The sequence below is a fragment of the Phalangium opilio genome, unplaced genomic scaffold (genome assembly GCF_054372755.1).
Source record: "Phalangium opilio isolate 3A_F unplaced genomic scaffold, DU_Popi_V2 ptg000061l_1, whole genome shotgun sequence".
In the NCBI taxonomy this organism is placed as follows: domain Eukaryota; kingdom Metazoa; phylum Arthropoda; class Arachnida; order Opiliones; family Phalangiidae; genus Phalangium; species Phalangium opilio.
Window position 1 is genome coordinate 3,678,877 of NW_028324178.1, and position 21,124 is coordinate 3,700,000.

The following is a 21,124-nucleotide window of genomic DNA, read 5'->3' on the forward strand; positions in this document are numbered from 1 at the left end:
GACATGGTTTTATCTAGTTATTACGTTTTCACTTACATCTCTTCCAGTTATTTTCTTAAAACATATCGTATCAGAAGTGGCATTCGAACCCACGCCCTCATACAAGGACCAGAATACACAGATTCACGTCGTGAACGAAAGAAACTAAGCCCCTTGAGTCTAGCGCCTTAGACCGCTCGGCCATCCTGACGTGGTCTCTTGTAATTTGGACGTTTAATTAATTACATCTCTTCCAGTTAATTTCTTAAAACATATCGTGTCAGAAGTGGGATTCGAACCCACGCCCTCATACGAGGACCAGAATACACAGATCCACGTTGTGAACGAAGGAAACTGAGCCCCTTGAGTCTGGCGCCTTAGACCGCTCCGCCATCCTGACTTGGATTCATTCAATTGGGACGTTTTATGAATTACATCTCTTCCAGTTAATTTCATAAAACATATCGTGTCAGAAGTGGTATTCGAACCCACGCCCTCATACGAGGACCAGAATACACTGATTCACGTTGAGAACGAAAGAAACTAGGTCCCTTGAGTCTGGCGCCTTAGACCGCTCCGCCATCCTGGCGTGGTCACTTCTAATTTGGACGTTTTATAAATTACATCTCTTCCAGTTAATTTCATAAAACATATCGTGTCAGAAATGGGATTCGAACCAACGCCCTCATACGAGGACCAGAATACACAGATTCACGTCGTGAACGAAAGACACTAAGCCCCTTGAGTGTAGCGCCTTAGACCGCTAGGCCATCCTGACGTTGATTCATTTTCTTTGGACGTTTTATAAATTACATCTTTTCCAGTTAAATTTATAAAACAAATCGTGTCAGAATTGGGATTTGAATCCACGCCCTCATTCGAGGACCAGAACACACAGATCCACATCGGGAAGGAATGAAGCTAAGCCTTTCGAGTCTGGCGCATTAGACCACTCGGCCATCCTGACATGGTTTTATCTAGTTATTACGTTTTCACTTACATCTCTTCCAGTTATTTTCTTAAAACATATCGTATCAGAAGTGGCATTCGAACCCACGCCCTCATACAAGGACCAGAATACACAGATTCACGTCGTGAACGAAAGAAACTAAGCCCCTTGAGTCTAGCGCCTTAGACCGCTCGGCCATCCTGACGTGGTCTCTTGTAATTTGGACGTTTAATTAATTACATCTCTTCCAGTTAATTTCTTAAAACATATCGTGTCAGAAGTGGGATTCGAACCCACGCCCTCATACGAGGACCAGAATACACTGATTCACGTTGAGAACGAAAGAAACTAGGTCCCTTGAGTCTGGCGCCTTAGACCGCTCCGCCATCCTGACGTGGTCACTTCTAATTTGGACGTTTTATAAATTACATCTCTTCCTGTTAATTTCATAAAACATATCGTGTCAGAAGTGGGATTCGAACCCTCGCCCTCTTACGAGGACCAGAATACACAGATTCACGTTGTGAACGAAGGAAACTGAGCCCCTTGAGTCTGGCGCCTTAGACCGCTCCGCCATCCTGACTTGGATTCATTCAATTGGGACGTTTTATGAATTACATCTCTTCCAGTTAATTTCATAAAACATATCGTGTCAGAAGTGGTATTCGAACCCACGCCCTCATACGAGGACCAGAATACACTGATTCACGTTGAGAACGAAAGAAACTAGGTCCCTTGAGTCTGGCGCCTTAGACCGCTCCGCCATCCTGGCGTGGTCACTTCTAATTTGGACGTTTTATAAATTACATCTCTTCCAGTTAATTTCATAAAACATATCGTGTCAGAAATGGGATTCGAACCAACGCCCTCATACGAGGACCAGAATACACAGATTCACGTCGTGAACGAAAGACACTAAGCCCCTTGAGTGTAGCGCCTTAGACCGCTAGGCCATCCTGACGTTGATTCATTTTCTTTGGACGTTTTATAAATTACATCTTTTCCAGTTAAATTTATAAAACAAATCGTGTCAGAATTGGGATTTGAATCCACGCCCTCATTCGAGGACCAGAACACACAGATCCACATCGGGAAGGAATGAAGCTAAGCCTTTCGAGTCTGGCGCATTAGACCACTCGGCCATCCTGACATGGTTTTATCTAGTTATTACGTTTTCACTTACATCTCTTCCAGTTATTTTCTTAAAACATATCGTATCAGAAGTGGCATTCGAACCCACGCCCTCATACAAGGACCAGAATACACAGATTCACGTCGTGAACGAAAGAAACTAAGCCCCTTGAGTCTAGCGCCTTAGACCGCTCGGCCATCCTGACGTGGTCTCTTGTAATTTGGACGTTTAATTAATTACATCTCTTCCAGTTAATTTCTTAAAACATATCGTGTCAGAAGTGGGATTCGAACCCACGCCCTCATACGAGGACCAGAATACACTGATTCACGTTGAGAACGAAAGAAACTAGGTCCCTTGAGTCTGGCGCCTTAGACCGCTCCGCCATCCTGACGTGGTCACTTCTAATTTGGACGTTTTATAAATTACATCTCTTCCTGTTAATTTCATAAAACATATCGTGTCAGAAGTGGGATTCGAACCCTCGCCCTCTTACGAGGACCAGAATACACAGATTCACGTTGTGAACGAAGGAAACTGAGCCCCTTGAGTCTGGCGCCTTAGACCGCTCCGCCATCCTGACTTGGATTCATTCAATTGGGACGTTTTATGAATTACATCTCTTCCAGTTAATTTCATAAAACATATCGTGTCAGAAGTGGTATTCGAACCCACGCCCTCATACAAGGACCAGAATACACTGATTCACGTTGAGAACGAAAGAAACTAGGTCCCTTGAGTCTGGCGCCTTAGACCGCTCCGCCATCCTGGCGTGGTCACTTCTAATTTGGACGTTTTATAAATTACATCTCTTCCAGTTAATTTCATAAAACATATCGTGTCAGAAATGGGATTCGAACCAACGCCCTCATACGAGGACCAGAATACACAGATTCACGCAGTGAACGAAAGAAACTAAGCCCCTTGAGTCTAGCGCCTTAGACCGCTCGGCCATCCTGACGTGGTCTCTTGTAATTTGGACGTTTAATTAATTACATCTCTTCCAGTTAATTTCTTAAAACATATCGTGTCAGAAGTGGGATTCGAACCCACGCCCTCATACGAGGACCAGAATACACAGATTCACGTTGTGAACGAAGGAAACTGAGCCCCTTGAGTCTGGCGCCTTAGACCGCTCCGCCATCCTGACTTGGATTCATTCAATTGGGACGTTTTATGAATTACATCTCTTCCAGTTAATTTCATAAAACATATCGTGTCAGAAGTGGTATTCGAACCCACGACCTCATACGAGGACCAGAATACACTGATTCACGTTGAGAACGAAAGAAACTAGGTCCCTTGAGTCTGGCGCCTTAGACCGCTCCGCCATCCTGGCGTGGTCACTTCTAATTTGGACGTTTTATAAATTACATCTCTTCCAGTTAATTTCATAAAACATATCGTGTCAGAAATGGGATTCGAACCAACGCCCTCATACGAGGACCAGAATACACAGATTCACGTCGTGAACGAAAGACACTAAGCCCCTTGAGTGTAGCGCCTTAGACCGCTAGGCCATCCTGACGTTGATTCATTTTCTTTGGACGTTTTATAAATTACATCTTTTCCAGTTAAATTTATAAAACATATCGTGTCAGAATTGGGATTTGAATCCACGCCCTCATTCGAGGACCAGAACACACAGATCCACATCGGGAAGGAATGAAACTAAGCCTTTCGAGTCTGGCGCATTAGACCACTCGGCCATCCTGACATGGTTTTATCTAGTTATTACGTTTTCACTTACATCTCTTCCAGTTATTTTCTTAAAACATATCGTATCAGAAGTGGCATTCGAACCCACGCCCTCATACAAGGACAAGAATACACAGATCCACGTCGTGAACGAAAGAAACTAAGCCCCTTGAGTCTAGCGCCTTAGACCGCTCGGCCATCCTGACGTGGTCTCTTGTAATTTGGACGTTTAATTAATTACATCTCTTCCAGTTAATTTCTTAAAACATATCGTGTCAGAAGTGGGATTCGAACCCACGCCCTCATACGAGGACCAGAATACACAGATTCACGTTGTGAACGAAGGAAACTGAGCCCCTTGAGTCTGGCGCCTTAGACCGCTCCGCCATCCTGACTTGGATTCATTCAATTGGGACGTTTTATGAATTACATCTCTTCCAGTTAATTTCATAAAACATATCGTGTCAGAAGTGGTATTCGAACCCACGACCTCATACGAGGACCAGAATACACTGATTCACGTTGAGAACGAAAGAAACTAGGTCCCTTGAGTCTGGCGCCTTAGACCGCTCCGCCATCCTGGCGTGGTCACTTCTAATTTGGACGTTTTATAAATTACATCTCTTCCAGTTAATTTCATAAAACATATCGTGTCAGAAATGGGATTCGAACCAACGCCCTCATACGAGGACCAGAATACACAGATTCACGTCGTGAACGAAAGACACTAAGCCCCTTGAGTGTAGCGCCTTAGACCGCTAGGCCATCCTGACGTTGATTCATTTTCTTTGGACGTTTTATAAATTACATCTTTTCCAGTTAAATTTATAAAACATATCGTGTCAGAATTGGGATTTGAATCCACGCCCTCATTCGAGGACCAGAACACACAGATCCACATCGGGAAGGAATGAAACTAAGCCTTTCGAGTCTGGCGCATTAGACCACTCGGCCATCCTGACATGGTTTTATCTAGTTATTACGTTTTCACTTACATCTCTTCCAGTTATTTTCTTAAAACATATCGTATCAGAAGTGGCATTCGAACCCACGCCTTCATACAAGGACAAGAATACACAGATCCACGTCGTGAACGAAAGAAACTAAGCCCCTTGAGTCTAGCGCCTTAGACCGCTCGGCCATCCTGACGTGGTCTCTTGTAATTTGGACGTTTAATTAATTACATCTCTTCCAGTTAATTTCTTAAAACATATCGTGTCAGAAGTGGGATTCGAACCCACGCCCTCATACGAGGACCAGAATACACAGATTCACGTTGTGAACGAAGGAAACTGAGCCCCTTGAGTCTGGCGCCTTAGACCGCTCCGCCATCCTGACTTGGATTCATTCAATTGGGACGTTTTATGAATTACATCTCTTCCAGTTAATTTCATAAAACATATCGTGTCAGAAGTGGTATTCGAACCCACGACCTCATACGAGGACCAGAATACACTGATTCACGTTGAGAACGAAAGAAACTAGGTCCCTTGAGTCTGGCGCCTTAGACCGCTCCGCCATCCTGGCGTGGTCACTTCTAATTTGGACGTTTTATAAATTACATCTCTTCCAGTTAATTTCATAAAACATATCGTGTCAGAAATGGGATTCGAACCAACGCCCTCATACGAGGACCAGAATACACAGATTCACGTCGTGAACGAAAGACACTAAGCCCCTTGAGTGTAGCGCCTTAGACCGCTAGGCCATCCTGACGTTGATTCATTTTCTTTGGACGTTTTATAAATTACATCTTTTCCAGTTAAATTTATAAAACATATCGTGTCAGAATTGGGATTTGAATCCACGCCCTCATTCGAGGACCAGAACACACAGATCCACATCGGGAAGGAATGAAACTAAGCCTTTCGAGTCTGGCGCATTAGACCACTCGGCCATCCTGACATGGTTTTATCTAGTTATTACGTTTTCACTTACATCTCTTCCAGTTATTTTCTTAAAACATATCGTATCAGAAGTGGCATTCGAACCCACGCCCTCATACAAGGACCAGAATACACAGATTCACGTCGTGAACGAAAGAAACTAAGCCCCTTGAGTCTAGCGCCTTAGACCGCTCGGCCATCCTGACGTGGTCTCTTGTAATTTGGACGTTTAATTAATTACATCTCTTCCAGTTAATTTCTTAAAACATATCGTGTCAGAAGTGGGATTCGAACCCACGCCCTCATACGAGGACCAGAATACACAGATCCACGTTGTGAACGAAGGAAACTGAGCCCCTTGAGTCTGGCGCCTTAGACCGCTCCGCCATCCTGACTTGGATTCATTCAATTGGGACGTTTTATGAATTACATCTCTTCCAGTTAATTTCATAAAACATATCGTGTCAGAAGTGGTATTCGAACCCACGCCCTCATACGAGGACCAGAATACACTGATTCACGTTGAGAACGAAAGAAACTAGGTCCCTTGAGTCTGGCGCCTTAGACCGCTCCGCCATCCTGGCGTGGTCACTTCTAATTTGGACGTTTTATAAATTACATCTCTTCCAGTTAATTTCATAAAACATATCGTGTCAGAAATGGGATTCGAACCAACGCCCTCATACGAGGACCAGAATACACAGATTCACGTCGTGAACGAAAGACACTAAGCCCCTTGAGTGTAGCGCCTTAGACCGCTAGGCCATCCTGACGTTGATTCATTTTCTTTGGACGTTTTATAAATTACATCTTTTCCAGTTAAATTTATAAAACAAATCGTGTCAGAATTGGGATTTGAATCCACGCCCTCATTCGAGGACCAGAACACACAGATCCACATCGGGAAGGAATGAAGCTAAGCCTTTCGAGTCTGGCGCATTAGACCACTCGGCCATCCTGACATGGTTTTATCTAGTTATTACGTTTTCACTTACATCTCTTCCAGTTATTTTCTTAAAACATATCGTATCAGAAGTGGCATTCGAACCCACGCCCTCATACAAGGACCAGAATACACAGATTCACGTCGTGAACGAAAGAAACTAAGCCCCTTGAGTCTAGCGCCTTAGACCGCTCGGCCATCCTGACGTGGTCTCTTGTAATTTGGACGTTTAATTAATTACATCTCTTCCAGTTAATTTCTTAAAACATATCGTGTCAGAAGTGGGATTCGAACCCACGCCCTCATACGAGGACCAGAATACACTGATTCACGTTGAGAACGAAAGAAACTAGGTCCCTTGAGTCTGGCGCCTTAGACCGCTCCGCCATCCTGACGTGGTCACTTCTAATTTGGACGTTTTATAAATTACATCTCTTCCTGTTAATTTCATAAAACATATCGTGTCAGAAGTGGGATTCGAACCCTCGCCCTCTTACGAGGACCAGAATACACAGATTCACGTTGTGAACGAAGGAAACTGAGCCCCTTGAGTCTGGCGCCTTAGACCGCTCCGCCATCCTGACTTGGATTCATTCAATTGGGACGTTTTATGAATTACATCTCTTCCAGTTAATTTCATAAAACATATCGTGTCAGAAGTGGTATTCGAACCCACGCCCTCATACAAGGACCAGAATACACTGATTCACGTTGAGAACGAAAGAAACTAGGTCCCTTGAGTCTGGCGCCTTAGACCGCTCCGCCATCCTGGCGTGGTCACTTCTAATTTGGACGTTTTATAAATTACATCTCTTCCAGTTAATTTCATAAAACATATCGTGTCAGAAATGGGATTCGAACCAACGCCCTCATACGAGGACCAGAATACACAGATTCACGCAGTGAACGAAAGAAACTAAGCCCCTTGAGTCTAGCGCCTTAGACCGCTCGGCCATCCTGACGTGGTCTCTTGTAATTTGGACGTTTAATTAATTACATCTCTTCCAGTTAATTTCTTAAAACATATCGTGTCAGAAGTGGGATTCGAACCCACGCCCTCATACGAGGACCAGAATACACAGATTCACGTTGTGAACGAAGGAAACTGAGCCCCTTGAGTCTGGCGCCTTAGACCGCTCCGCCATCCTGACTTGGATTCATTCAATTGGGACGTTTTATGAATTACATCTCTTCCAGTTAATTTCATAAAACATATCGTGTCAGAAGTGGTATTCGAACCCACGACCTCATACGAGGACCAGAATACACTGATTCACGTTGAGAACGAAAGAAACTAGGTCCCTTGAGTCTGGCGCCTTAGACCGCTCCGCCATCCTGGCGTGGTCACTTCTAATTTGGACGTTTTATAAATTACATCTCTTCCAGTTAATTTCATAAAACATATCGTGTCAGAAATGGGATTCGAACCAACGCCCTCATACGAGGACCAGAATACACAGATTCACGTCGTGAACGAAAGACACTAAGCCCCTTGAGTGTAGCGCCTTAGACCGCTAGGCCATCCTGACGTTGATTCATTTTCTTTGGACGTTTTATAAATTACATCTTTTCCAGTTAAATTTATAAAACATATCGTGTCAGAATTGGGATTTGAATCCACGCCCTCATTCGAGGACCAGAACACACAGATCCACATCGGGAAGGAATGAAACTAAGCCTTTCGAGTCTGGCGCATTAGACCACTCGGCCATCCTGACATGGTTTTATCTAGTTATTACGTTTTCACTTACATCTCTTCCAGTTATTTTCTTAAAACATATCGTATCAGAAGTGGCATTCGAACCCACGCCCTCATACAAGGACAAGAATACACAGATCCACGTCGTGAACGAAAGAAACTAAGCCCCTTGAGTCTAGCGCCTTAGACCGCTCGGCCATCCTGACGTGGTCTCTTGTAATTTGGACGTTTAATTAATTACATCTCTTCCAGTTAATTTCTTAAAACATATCGTGTCAGAAGTGGGATTCGAACCCACGCCCTCATACGAGGACCAGAATACACAGATTCACGTTGTGAACGAAGGAAACTGAGCCCCTTGAGTCTGGCGCCTTAGACCGCTCCGCCATCCTGACTTGGATTCATTCAATTGGGACGTTTTATGAATTACATCTCTTCCAGTTAATTTCATAAAACATATCGTGTCAGAAGTGGTATTCGAACCCACGACCTCATACGAGGACCAGAATACACTGATTCACGTTGAGAACGAAAGAAACTAGGTCCCTTGAGTCTGGCGCCTTAGACCGCTCCGCCATCCTGGCGTGGTCACTTCTAATTTGGACGTTTTATAAATTACATCTCTTCCAGTTAATTTCATAAAACATATCGTGTCAGAAATGGGATTCGAACCAACGCCCTCATACGAGGACCAGAATACACAGATTCACGTCGTGAACGAAAGACACTAAGCCCCTTGAGTGTAGCGCCTTAGACCGCTAGGCCATCCTGACGTTGATTCATTTTCTTTGGACGTTTTATAAATTACATCTTTTCCAGTTAAATTTATAAAACATATCGTGTCAGAATTGGGATTTGAATCCACGCCCTCATTCGAGGACCAGAACACACAGATCCACATCGGGAAGGAATGAAACTAAGCCTTTCGAGTCTGGCGCATTAGACCACTCGGCCATCCTGACATGGTTTTATCTAGTTATTACGTTTTCACTTACATCTCTTCCAGTTATTTTCTTAAAACATATCGTATCAGAAGTGGCATTCGAACCCACGCCCTCATACAAGGACAAGAATACACAGATCCACGTCGTGAACGAAAGAAACTAAGCCCCTTGAGTCTAGCGCCTTAGACCGCTCGGCCATCCTGACGTGGTCTCTTGTAATTTGGACGTTTAATTAATTACATCTCTTCCAGTTAATTTCTTAAAACATATCGTGTCAGAAGTGGGATTCGAACCCACGCCCTCATACGAGGACCAGAATACACAGATTCACGTTGTGAACGAAGGTAACTGAGCCCCTTGAGTCTGGCGCCTTAGACCGCTCCGCCATCCTGACTTGGATTCATTCAATTGGGACGTTTTATGAATTACATCTCTTCCAGTTAATTTCATAAAACATATCGTGTCAGAAGTGGTATTCGAACCCTCGCCCTCATACGAGGACCAGAATACACTGATTCACGTTGAGAACGAAAGAAACTAGGTCCCTTGAGTCTGGCGCCTTAGACCGCTCCGCCATCCTGGCGTGGTCACTTCTAATTTGGACGTTTTATAAATTACATCTCTTCCAGTTAATTTCATAAAACATATCGTGTCAGAAATGGGATTCGAACCAACGCCCTCATACGAGGACCAGAATACACAGATTCACGTCGTGAACGAAAGACACTAAGCCCCTTGAGTGTAGCGCCTTAGACCGCTAGGCCATCCTGACGTTGATTCATTTTCTTTGGACGTTTTATAAATTACATCTTTTCCAGTTAAATTTATAAAACATATCGTGTCAGAATTGGGATTTGAATCCACGCCCTCATTCGAGGACCAGAACACACAGATCCACATCGGGAAGGAATGAAACTAAGCCTTTCGAGTCTGGCGCATTAGACCACTCGGCCATCCTGACATGGTTTTATCTAGTTATTACGTTTTCACTTACATCTCTTCCAGTTATTTTCTTAAAACATATCGTATCAGAAGTGGCATTCGAACCCACGCCCTCATACAAGGACAAGAATACACAGATCCACGTCGTGAACGAAAGAAACTAAGCCCCTTGAGTCTAGCGCCTTAGACCGCTCGGCCATCCTGACGTGGTCTCTTGTAATTTGGACGTTTAATTAATTACATCTCTTCCAGTTAATTTCTTAAAACATATCGTGTCAGAAGTGGGATTCGAACCCACGCCCTCATACGAGGACCAGAATACACAGATTCACGTTGTGAACGAAGGAAACTGAGCCCCTTGAGTCTGGCGCCTTAGACCGCTCCGCCATCCTGACTTGGATTCATTCAATTGGGACGTTTTATGAATTACATCTCTTCCAGTTAATTTCATAAAACATATCGTGTCAGAAGTGGTATTCGAACCCTCGCCCTCATACGAGGACCAGAATACACTGATTCACGTTGAGAACGAAAGAAACTAGGTCCCTTGAGTCTGGCGCCTTAGACCGCTCCGCCATCCTCGCGTGGTCACTTCTAATTTGGACGTTTTATAAATTACATCTCTTCCAGTTAATTTCATAAAACATATCGTGTCAGAAATGGGATTCGAACCAACGCCCTCATACGAGGACCAGAATACACAGATTCACGTCGTGAACGAAAGACACTAAGCCCCTTGAGTGTAGCGCCTTAGACCGCTAGGCCATCCTGACGTTGATTCATTTTCTTTGGACGTTTTATAAATTACATCTTTTCCAGTTAAATTTATAAAACATATCGTGTCAGAATTGGGATTTGAATCCACGCCCTCATTCGAGGACCAGAACACACAGATCCACATCGGGAAGGAATGAAACTAAGCCTTTCGAGTCTGGCGCATTAGACCACTCGGCCATCCTAACATGGTTTTATCTAGTTATTACGTTTTCACTTACATCTCTTCCAGTTATTTTCTTAAAACATATCGTATCAGAAGTGGCATTCGAACCCACGCCCTCATACAAGGACAAGAATACACAGATCCACGTCGTGAACGAAAGAAACTAAGCCCCTTGAGTCTAGCGCCTTAGACCGCTCGGCCATCCTGACGTGGTCTCTTGTAATTTGGACGTTTAATTAATTACATCTCTTCCAGTTAATTTCTTAAAACATATCGTGTCAGAAGTGGGATTCGAACCCACGCCCACATACGAGGACCAGAATACACAGATTCACGTTGTGAACAAAGGAAACTGAGCCCCTTGAGTCTGGCGCCTTAGACCGCTCCGCCATCCTGACGTGGTCAGTTCTAATTTGGACGTTTTATAAATTACATCTCTTCCAGTTAATTTCATAAAACATATCGTGTCAGAAGTGGGATTCGAACCCACGCCCTCATACGAGGACCATAATACACAGATTCACGTCGTGAACGAAAGAAACTAAGCCCCTTGAGTGTAGCGCCTTAGACCGCTCGGCCACCCTGACTTGGATTCATTCAATTGGGATGTTTTATTAATTACATCTCTTCCAGTTAATTTCATAAAACATCGTGTCAGAAGTGGGATTCGAACCCACGCCCTCTTACGAGGACCAGAATACACAGATTCACGTTGTGAACGAAAGAAACTAAGCCCCTTGAGTGTAGCGCCTTAGACCGCTCCGCCATCCTGACTTGGATTCATTCAATTGGGACGTTTTATGAATTACATCTCTTCCAGTTAATTTCATAAAACATATCGTGTCAGAAGTGGTATTCGAACCCACGCCCTCATACGAGGACCAGAATACACTGACTCACGTTGAGAACGAAAGAAACTAGGTCCCTTGAGTCTGGCGCCTTAGACCGCTCCGCCATCCTGGCGTGGTCACTTCTAATTTGGACGTTTTATAAATTACATCTCTTCCAGTTAATTTCATAAAACATATCGTGTCAGAAGTGGGATTCGAACCCACGCCCTCATACGAGGACCATAATACACAGATTCACGTCGTGAAAGAAAGAAACTAAGCCCCTTGAGTGTAGCGCCTTAGACCGCTCGGCCATCCTGACGTTGATTCATTTTCTTTGGACGTTTTATAAATTACATCTTTTCCAGTTAAATTTATAAAACATATCGTGTCAGAATTGGGATTTGAATCAACGCCTTCATTCGAGGACCAGAACACACAGATCCACATCGGGAAGGAATAAAACTAAGCCTTTCGAGTCTGGCGCATTAGACCACTCGGCCATACTGACATGGTTTTATCTAGTTATTACGTTTTCACTTACATCTCTTCCAGTTATTTTCTTAAAACATATCGTATCAGAAGTGGCATTCGAACCCACGCCCTCATACAAGGACCAGAATACACAGATTCACGTCGTGAACGAAAGAAACTAAGCCCCTTGAGTCTAGCGCCTTAGACCGCTCGGCCATCCTGACGTGGTCTCTTGAAATTTGGACGTTTAATTAATTACATCTCTTCCAGTTAATTTCTTAAAACATATCGTGTCAGAAGTGGGATTCGAACCCACGCCCTCATACGAGGACCAGAATACACAGATTCACGTTGTGAACGAAGGAAACTGAGCCCCTTGAGTCTGGCGCCTTAGACCGCTCCGCCATCCTGACTTGGATTCATTCAATTGGGACGTTTTATGAATTACATCTCTTCCAGTTAATTTCATAAAACATATCGTGTCAGAAGTGGTATTCGAACCCACGCCCTCATACGAGGACCAGAATACACTGATTCACGTTGAGAACGAAAGAAACTAGGTCCCTTGAGTCTGGCGCCTTAGACCGCTCTGCCATCCTGGCGTGGTCACTTCTAATTTGGACGTTTTATAAATTACATCTCTTCCAGTTAATTTCATAAAGCATATCGTGTCAGAAGTGGGATTCGAACCCACGCCCTCATACGAGGACCAGAATACACAGATTCACGTTGTGAACAAAGGAAACTGAGCCCCTTGAGTCTGGCGCCTTAGACCGCTCCGCCATCCTGACGTGGTCACTTCTAATTTGGACGTTTTATAAATTACATCTCTTCCAGTTAATTTCATAAAACATATCGTGTCAGAAGTGGGATTCGAATCCACGCCCTCATTCGAGGACCAGAACACACAGATCCACATCGGGAAGGAATGAAACTAAGCCTTTCGAGTCTGGCGCATTAGACCACTCGGCCATCCTGACATGGTTTTATCTAGTTATTACGTTTTCACTTACATCTCTTCCAGTTAATTTCTTAAAACATATCGTGTCAGAAGTGGGATTCGAACCCACGCCCTCATACGAGGACCAGAATACACAGATTCACGTTGTGAACAACGGAAACTGAGCCCCTTGAGTCTGGCGCCTTAGACCGCTCCGCCATCCTGACGTGGTCACTTCTAATTTGGACGTTTTATAAATTACATCTCTTCCAGTTAATTTCTTAAAACATATCGTGTCAGAAGTGGGATTCGAACCCACGCCCTCATACGAGGACCAGAATACACAGATTCACGTTGTGAACGAAGGAAACTGAGCCCCTTGAGTCTGGCGCCTTAGACCGCTCCGCCATCCTGACTTGGATTCATTCAATTGGGACGTTTTATGAATTACATCTCTTCCAGTTAATTTCATAAAACATATCGTGTCAGAAGTGGTATTCGAACCCACGCCCTCATACGAGGACCAGAATACACTGATTCACGTTGAGAACGAAAGAAACTAGGTCCCTTGAGTCTGGCGCCTTAGACCGCTCTGCCATCCTGGCGTGGTCACTTCTAATTTGGACGTTTTATAAATTACATCTCTTCCAGTTAATTTCATAAAGCATATCGTGTCAGAAGTGGGATTCGAACCCACGCCCTCATACGAGGACCAGAATACACAGATTCACGTTGTGAACAAAGGAAACTGAGCCCCTTGAGTCTGGCGCCTTAGACCGCTCCGCCATCCTGACGTGGTCACTTCTAATTTGGACGTTTTATAAATTACATCTCTTCCAGTTAATTTCATAAAACATATCGTGTCAGAAGTGGGATTCGAATCCACGCCCTCATTCGAGGACCAGAACACACAGATCCACATCGGGAAGGAATGAAACTAAGCCTTTCGAGTCTGGCGCATTAGACCACTCGGCCATCCTGACATGGTTTTATCTAGTTATTACGTTTTCACTTACATCTCTTCCAGTTAATTTCTTAAAACATATCGTGTCAGAAGTGGGATTCGAACCCACGCCCTCATACGAGGACCAGAATACACAGATTCACGTTGTGAACAACGGAAACTGAGCCCCTTGAGTCTGGCGCCTTAGACCGCTCCGCCATCCTGACGTGGTCACTTCTAATTTGGACGTTTTATAAATTACATCTCTTCCAGTTAATTTCATAAAACATATCGTGTCAGAAGTGGGATTCGAACCCACGCCCTCATACGAGGACCATAATACACAGATTCACGTCGTGAACGAAAGAAACTAAGCCCCTTGAGTGTAGCGCCTTAGACCGCTCGGCCACCCTGACTTGGATTCATTCAATTGGGATGTTTTATTAATTACATCTCTTCCAGTTAATTTCATAAAACATATCGTGTCAGAAGTGGGATTCGAACCCACGCCCTCTTACGAGGACCAGAATACACAGATTCACGTTGTGAACGAAAGAAACTAAGCCCCTTGAGTGTAGCGCCTTAGACCGCTCCGCCATCCTGACTTGGATTCATTCAATTGGGACGTTTTATGAATTACATCTCTTCCAGTTAATTTCATTAAACATATCGTGTCAGAAGTGGTATTCGAACCCACGCCCTCATACGAGGACCAGAATACACTGACTCACGTTGAGAACGAAAGAAACTAGGTCCCTTGAGTCTGGCGCCTTAGACCGCTCCGCCATCCTGGCGTGGTCACTTCTAATTTGGACGTTTTATAAATTACATCTCTTCCAGTTAATTTCATAAAACATATCGTGTTAGAAGTGGGATTCGAACCCACGCCCTCATACGAGGACCAGAATACACAGATTCACGTCGTGAACGAAAGAAACTAAGCCCCTTGAGTGTAGCGCCTTAGACCGCTCGGCCATCCTGACGTTGATTCATTTTCTTTGGACGTTTTATAAATTACATCTTTTCCAGTTAAATTTATAAAACATATCGTGTCAGAATTGGGATTTGAATCCACGCCCTCATTCGAGGACCAGAACACACAGATCCACATCGGGAAGGAATGAAACTAAGCCTTTCGAGTCTGGTTCATTAGACCACTCGGCCATACTGACATGGTTTTATCTAGTTATTACGTTTTCACTTACATCTCCTCCAGTTATTTTCTTAAAACATATCGTATCAGAAGTGGCATTCGAACCCACGCCCTCATACAAGGACCAGAATACACAGATTCACGTCGTGAACGAAAGAAACTAAGCCCCTTGAGTCTAGCGCCTTAGACCGCTCGGCCATCCTGACGTGGTCTCTTGTAATTTGGACGTTTAATTAATTACATCTCTTCCAGTTAATTTCTTAAAACATATCGTGTCAGAAGTGGGATTCGAACCCACGCCCTCATACGAGGACCAGAATACACAGATTCACGTTGTGAACAACGGAAACTGAGCCCCTTGAGTCTGGCGCCTTAGACCGCTCCGCCATCCTGACGTGGTCACTTCTAATTTGGACGTTTTATAAATTACATCTCTTCCAGTTAATTTCATAAAACATATCGTGTCAGAAGTGGGATTCGAACCCACGCCCTCATACGAGGACCATAATACACAGATTCACGTCGTGAACGAAAGAAACTAAGCCCCTTGAGTGTAGCGCCTTAGACCGCTCGGCCACCCTGACTTGGATTCATTCAATTGGGATGTGTTATTAATTACATCTCTTCCAGTTAATTTCATAAAACATATCGTGTCAGAAGTGGGATTCGAACCCACGCCCTCTTACGAGGACCAGAATACACAGATTCACGTTGTGAACGAAAGAAACTAAGCCCCTTGAGTGTAGCGCCTTAGACCGCTCCGCCATCCTGACTTGGATCCATTCAATTGGGTCGTTTTATGAATTACATCTCTTCCAGTTAATTTCATTAAACATATCGTGTCAGAAGTGGTATTCGAACCCACGCCCTCATACGAGGACCAGAATACACTGACTCACGTTGAGAACGAAAGAAACTAGGTCCCTTGAGTCTGGCGCCTTAGACCGCTCCGCCATCCTGGCGTGGTCACTTCTAATTTGGACGTTTTATAAATTACATCTCTTCCAGTTAATTTCATAAAACATATCGTGTTAGAAGTGGGATTCGAACCCACGCCCTCATACGAGGACCAGAATACACAGATTCACGTCGTGAACGAAAGAAACTAAGCCCCTTGAGTGTAGCGCCTTAGACCGCTCGGCCATCCTGACGTTGATTCATTTTCTTTGGACGTTTTATAAATTACATCTTTTCCAGTTAAATTTATAAAACATATCGTGTCAGAATTGGGATTTGAATCCACGCCCTCATTCGAGGACCAGAACACACAGATCCACATCGGGAAGGAATGAAACTAAGCCTTTCGAGTCTGGTTCATTAGACCACTCGGCCACCCTGACTTGGATTCATTCAATTGGGACGTTTTATGAATTACATCTCTTCCAGTTAATTTCATAAAACATATCGTGTCAGAAGTGGTATTCGAACCCACGCCCTCATACGAGGACCAGAATACACTGATTCACGTTGAGAACGAAAGAAACTAGGTCCCTTGAGTCTGGCGCCTTAGACCGCTCGGCCACCCTAACTTGGATTCATTCATTTGGGACGTTGTATAAATTACATCTCTTCCAGTTAATTTCATAAAACATATCGTGTCAAAAGTGGGATTCGAACCCACGCCCTCATACGAGGACCAGGAATACACAGATTCACGTTGTGAACGAAAGAAACTAAGCCCCTTGAGTCTGGCGCATTAGACCGCTCGGCCATCCTGACATGGATTCATTCAATTGGGACGTTTTATAAATTACATCTATTCTAGTTAATTTCATAAAACATATCGTGTCAGAAGTGGGATTCGAACCCACGCCCTCATACGAGGACCAGAAAACACAGATTCACGTTGTGAACGAAGGAAACTTAGCCCCTTGAGTCTGGCGCCTTAGACCGCTCGGCCACCCTGACTTGGATTCATTCAATTGGGACGTTTTATGAATTACATCTCTTCCAGTTATTTTCTTAAAACATATCGTATCAGAAGTGGCATTCGAACCCACGCCCTCATACAAGGACCAGAATACACAGATTCACGTCGTGAACGAAAGAAACTAAGCCCCTTGAGTCTAGCGCCTTAGACCGCTCGGCCATCCTGACGTGGTCTCTTGTAATTTGGACGTTTAATTAATTACATCTCTTCCACTTAATTTCTTAAAACATATCGTGTCAGAAGTGGGATTCGAACCCACGCCCTCATACGAGGACCAGAATACACAGATTCACGTTGTAAACGAAGGAAACTGAGCCCCTTGAGTCTGTCGCCTTAGACCGCTCGGTCATCCTGACTTGGATTCGTTCAATTGGGACGTTTTATAAATTACATCTCTTCCAGTTAATTTCATAAAACATATCGTGTCAGAAGTGGGATTCGAACCCACGCCCTCATACGAGGACCAGTAAACACAGATTCACGTTGTGAACGAAGGAAACTGAGCCCCTTGAGTCTGGCGCCTTAGACCGCTCGGCCATCCTGACTTGGATTCATTCAATTGGGGCGTTTTATAAATTACATCTCTTCCAGTTAATTTCATAAAACATATCGTGTCAGAAGTGGGATTCGAACCCACGCCCTCATACGAGGACCAGAAAACACAGATTCACGTTGTGAACAAAGGAAACTGAGCCCCTTGAGTCTGGCGCCTTAGACCGCTCGGCCATCCTGACATGGATTCTATCAATTGGGGCGTTTTATAAATTACATCTCTTCCAGTTAATTTCATAAAACATGTCGTGTCAGAAGTGGGATTCGAACCCACGCCCTCACACGAGGACCAGAATACACAGATTCACGTTGTTAACGAAGGAAACTGAGCCCCTTGAGTCTGGCGCCTTAGACCGCTCGGCCATCCTGACATGGATTCTATCAATTGGGGCGTTTTATAAATTACATCTCTTCCAGTTAATTTCATAAAACATATCGTGTCAGAAGTGGGATTCGAACCCACGCCCTCACACGAGGACCAGAATACACAGATTCACGTTGTTAACGAAGGAAACTGAGCCCCTTGAGTCTGGCGCCTTAGACCGCTCGGCCATCCTGACTTGGATTCATTCAATTCGGACGTTTTATAAATTACATCTCTTCCAGTTAATTTCATAAAACATATCGTGTCAGAAGTGGGATTCGAACCCACGCCCTCATACGAGGACCAGAATACACAGATTCACGTCGTGAACGAAAGAAACTAAGCCCCTTGAGTCTAGCGCCTTAGACCGCTCGGCCATCCTGACGTGGTCTCTTGTAATTTGGACGTTTAATTAATTACATCTCTTCCACTTAATTTCTTAAAACATATCGTGTCAGAAGTGGGATTCGAACCCACGCCCTCATACGAGGACCAGAATACACAGATTCACGTTGTGAACGAAGGAAACTGAGCCCCTTGAGTCTGTCGCCTTAGACCGCTCGGTCATCCTGACTTGGATTCGTTCAATTGGGACGTTTTATAAATTACATCTCTTCCAGTTAATTTCATAAAACATATCGTGTCAGAAGTGGGATTCGAACCCACGCCCTCATACGAGGATCAGTAAACACAGATTCACGTTGTGAACGAAGGAAACTGAGCCCCTTGAGTCTGGCGCCTTAGACCGCTCGGCCATCCTGACTTGGATTCATTCAATTGGGGCGTTTTATAAATTACATCTCTTCCAGTTAATTTCATAAAACATATCGTGTCAGAAGTGGGATTCGAACCCACGCCCTCATACGAGGACCAGAAAACACAGATTCACGTTGTGAACAAAGGAAACTGAGCCCCTTGAGTCTGGCGCCTTAGACCGCTCGGCCATCCTGACATGGATTCTATCAATTGGGGCGTTTTATAAATTACATCTCTTCCAGTTAATTTCATAAAACATATCGTGTCAGAAGTGGGATTCGAACCCACGCCCTCACACGAGGACCAGAATACACAGATTCACGTTGTTAACGAAGGAAACTGAGCCCCTTGAGTCTGGCGCCTTAGACCGCTCGGCCATCCTGACATGGATTCTATCAATTGGGGCGTTTTATAAATTACATCTCTTCCAGTTAATTTCATAAAACATATCGTGTCAGAAGTGGGATTCGAACCCACGCCCTCATACGAGGACCAGAAAACACAGATTCACGTTGTGAACGAAGGAAACTGAGCCCCTTTAGTCTGGCGCCTTAGACCGCTCGGCCATCCTGACATGGATTCTATCAATTGGGGCGTTTTATAAATTACATCTCTTCCAGTTAATTTCATAAAACATATCGTGTCAGAAGTGGGATTCGAACCCACGCCCTCATACGAGGACCAGGAATACACAGATTCACGTTGTGAACGAAAGAAACTAAGCTCCTTGAGTCTGACGCCTTAGACCGCTCGGCCATCCTGACATGGATTCTTTCAATTGGGACGTTTTATAAATTACATCTATTCTAGTTAATTTCATAAAACATATCGTGTCAGAAGTGGGATTCGAACCCACGCCCTCATACGAGGACCAGAATACACAGATTCACGTTGTTAACGAAGGAAACTGAGCCCCTTGAGTCTGGCGCCTTAGACCGCTCGGCCATCCTGACATTGATTCTTTCAATTGGGGCGTTTTATAATTTACATCTCTTCCAGTTAATTTCATAAACCTTTTCGTGTCAGAAGTGGGATTCGAACCCACGCCCTTATACGAGGACCAGAAAACACAGATTCACGTTGTGAACGAAGGAAACTGAGCCCCTTGAGTCTGGCGCCTTAGACCGCTCGGCCATCCTGACATGGATTCAATCAATTGGGGCGTTTTATAAATTACATCTCTTCCAGTTAATTTCATAAACCTTTTCGTGTCAGAAGTGGGATTCGAACCCACGCCCTCATACGAGGACCAGAATAGACAGATTCACCTCGTGAACGAAGGAAACTGAGCCCCTTGAGTCTCGCGCCTTAGACCGCTCTGCCATCCTGACATGGATTCTTTTAATTGGGACGTTTAATTAATTATATCTCTTCCAGTTAAATTCTTAAAACTTATCGTGTCAGAAGTGGGATTCGAACCCAGGCCCTCATACGAGGACCAGAATACACAGATTCACGTTGTTAACGAAGGAAACTGAGCCCCTTGAGTCTGGCGCCTTAGACCGCTCGGCCATCCTGACATGGATTCTTTCAATTGGGTCGTTTTATAAATTACATCTATTCTAGTTAATTTCATAAAACATATCGTTTCAGAAGTGGGATTCGAACCCACGCCCTCATACGAGGACCAGAAAACACAGATTCACGTTGTGAACGAAGGAAACTAAGCCCCTTGAGTCTGGCGCCTTAGACCGCTCGGCCACCCTGACATGGATTCTTTCAATTGGGGCGTTTTATAAATTACATCTCTTCCAGTTAATTTCATAAAAATTTTCGTGTCAGAAGTGGGATTCGAACCCACGCCCTCATACGAGGACTAGAATAGACAGATTCACGTCGTGAACGAAAGAAACTAAGCCCCTTGAATCTATCGCCTTAGACCGCTCGGCCATCCTGACGTGGTCTCTTGTAATTTGGACGTTTCATTAACTACATCTCTTCCAGTTAATTTCACAAAACATATCGTGTCAGAAGTGGGATTCGAACCCACGCCCTCATACGAGGACCAGAATACACAGATTCACGTCGTGAACGAAGGAAACTGACCCCCTTGAGTCTGGCGCCTTAGAC

The 21,124-nt window shown here is 44.3% G+C and overlaps 12 non-coding genes across 12 annotated transcripts; all 12 read right to left on the reverse strand.

Moving 5' to 3' along the window:
* Positions 1-13,274: 13,274 nt before the first annotated feature.
* On the reverse strand, positions 13,275-13,396 carry TRNAS-CGA (transfer RNA serine (anticodon CGA)). The gene is made up of 2 exons: positions 13,359-13,396; positions 13,275-13,320 (listed from the first exon to the last, which is right to left on the reverse strand). It is a non-coding gene; the product is annotated as a tRNA-Ser (tRNA).
* An 821-nt stretch (positions 13,397-14,217) lies between these two features.
* On the reverse strand, positions 14,218-14,339 carry TRNAS-CGA (transfer RNA serine (anticodon CGA)). Its single transcript has 2 exons — positions 14,302-14,339; positions 14,218-14,263 (listed from the first exon to the last, which is right to left on the reverse strand). It is a non-coding gene; the product is annotated as a tRNA-Ser (tRNA).
* Positions 14,340-17,238: 2,899 nt separating this feature from the next.
* TRNAL-CAA (transfer RNA leucine (anticodon CAA)) lies at positions 17,239-17,360 on the reverse strand. Its single transcript has 2 exons — positions 17,323-17,360; positions 17,239-17,284 (listed from the first exon to the last, which is right to left on the reverse strand). It is a non-coding gene; the product is annotated as a tRNA-Leu (tRNA).
* Positions 17,361-17,994: 634 nt separating this feature from the next.
* Positions 17,995-18,116, reverse strand: TRNAL-CAA (transfer RNA leucine (anticodon CAA)). Its single transcript has 2 exons — positions 18,079-18,116; positions 17,995-18,040 (listed from the first exon to the last, which is right to left on the reverse strand). It is a non-coding gene; the product is annotated as a tRNA-Leu (tRNA).
* Positions 18,117-18,183: 67 nt separating this feature from the next.
* TRNAL-CAA (transfer RNA leucine (anticodon CAA)) lies at positions 18,184-18,305 on the reverse strand. The gene is made up of 2 exons: positions 18,268-18,305; positions 18,184-18,229 (listed from the first exon to the last, which is right to left on the reverse strand). It is a non-coding gene; the product is annotated as a tRNA-Leu (tRNA).
* A 67-nt stretch (positions 18,306-18,372) lies between these two features.
* Positions 18,373-18,494, reverse strand: TRNAL-CAA (transfer RNA leucine (anticodon CAA)). Its single transcript has 2 exons — positions 18,457-18,494; positions 18,373-18,418 (listed from the first exon to the last, which is right to left on the reverse strand). It is a non-coding gene; the product is annotated as a tRNA-Leu (tRNA).
* Positions 18,495-18,561: 67 nt separating this feature from the next.
* On the reverse strand, positions 18,562-18,683 carry TRNAL-CAA (transfer RNA leucine (anticodon CAA)). Its single transcript has 2 exons — positions 18,646-18,683; positions 18,562-18,607 (listed from the first exon to the last, which is right to left on the reverse strand). It is a non-coding gene; the product is annotated as a tRNA-Leu (tRNA).
* Positions 18,684-19,128: 445 nt separating this feature from the next.
* TRNAL-CAA (transfer RNA leucine (anticodon CAA)) lies at positions 19,129-19,250 on the reverse strand. Its single transcript has 2 exons — positions 19,213-19,250; positions 19,129-19,174 (listed from the first exon to the last, which is right to left on the reverse strand). It is a non-coding gene; the product is annotated as a tRNA-Leu (tRNA).
* A 67-nt stretch (positions 19,251-19,317) lies between these two features.
* On the reverse strand, positions 19,318-19,439 carry TRNAL-CAA (transfer RNA leucine (anticodon CAA)). Its single transcript has 2 exons — positions 19,402-19,439; positions 19,318-19,363 (listed from the first exon to the last, which is right to left on the reverse strand). It is a non-coding gene; the product is annotated as a tRNA-Leu (tRNA).
* A 67-nt stretch (positions 19,440-19,506) lies between these two features.
* Positions 19,507-19,628, reverse strand: TRNAF-AAA (transfer RNA phenylalanine (anticodon AAA)). The gene is made up of 2 exons: positions 19,591-19,628; positions 19,507-19,552 (listed from the first exon to the last, which is right to left on the reverse strand). It is a non-coding gene; the product is annotated as a tRNA-Phe (tRNA).
* Positions 19,629-19,885: 257 nt separating this feature from the next.
* On the reverse strand, positions 19,886-20,007 carry TRNAL-CAA (transfer RNA leucine (anticodon CAA)). The gene is made up of 2 exons: positions 19,970-20,007; positions 19,886-19,931 (listed from the first exon to the last, which is right to left on the reverse strand). It is a non-coding gene; the product is annotated as a tRNA-Leu (tRNA).
* Positions 20,008-20,830: 823 nt separating this feature from the next.
* TRNAL-CAA (transfer RNA leucine (anticodon CAA)) lies at positions 20,831-20,952 on the reverse strand. Its single transcript has 2 exons — positions 20,915-20,952; positions 20,831-20,876 (listed from the first exon to the last, which is right to left on the reverse strand). It is a non-coding gene; the product is annotated as a tRNA-Leu (tRNA).
* Between the last annotated feature and the right edge of the window lie 172 nt (positions 20,953-21,124).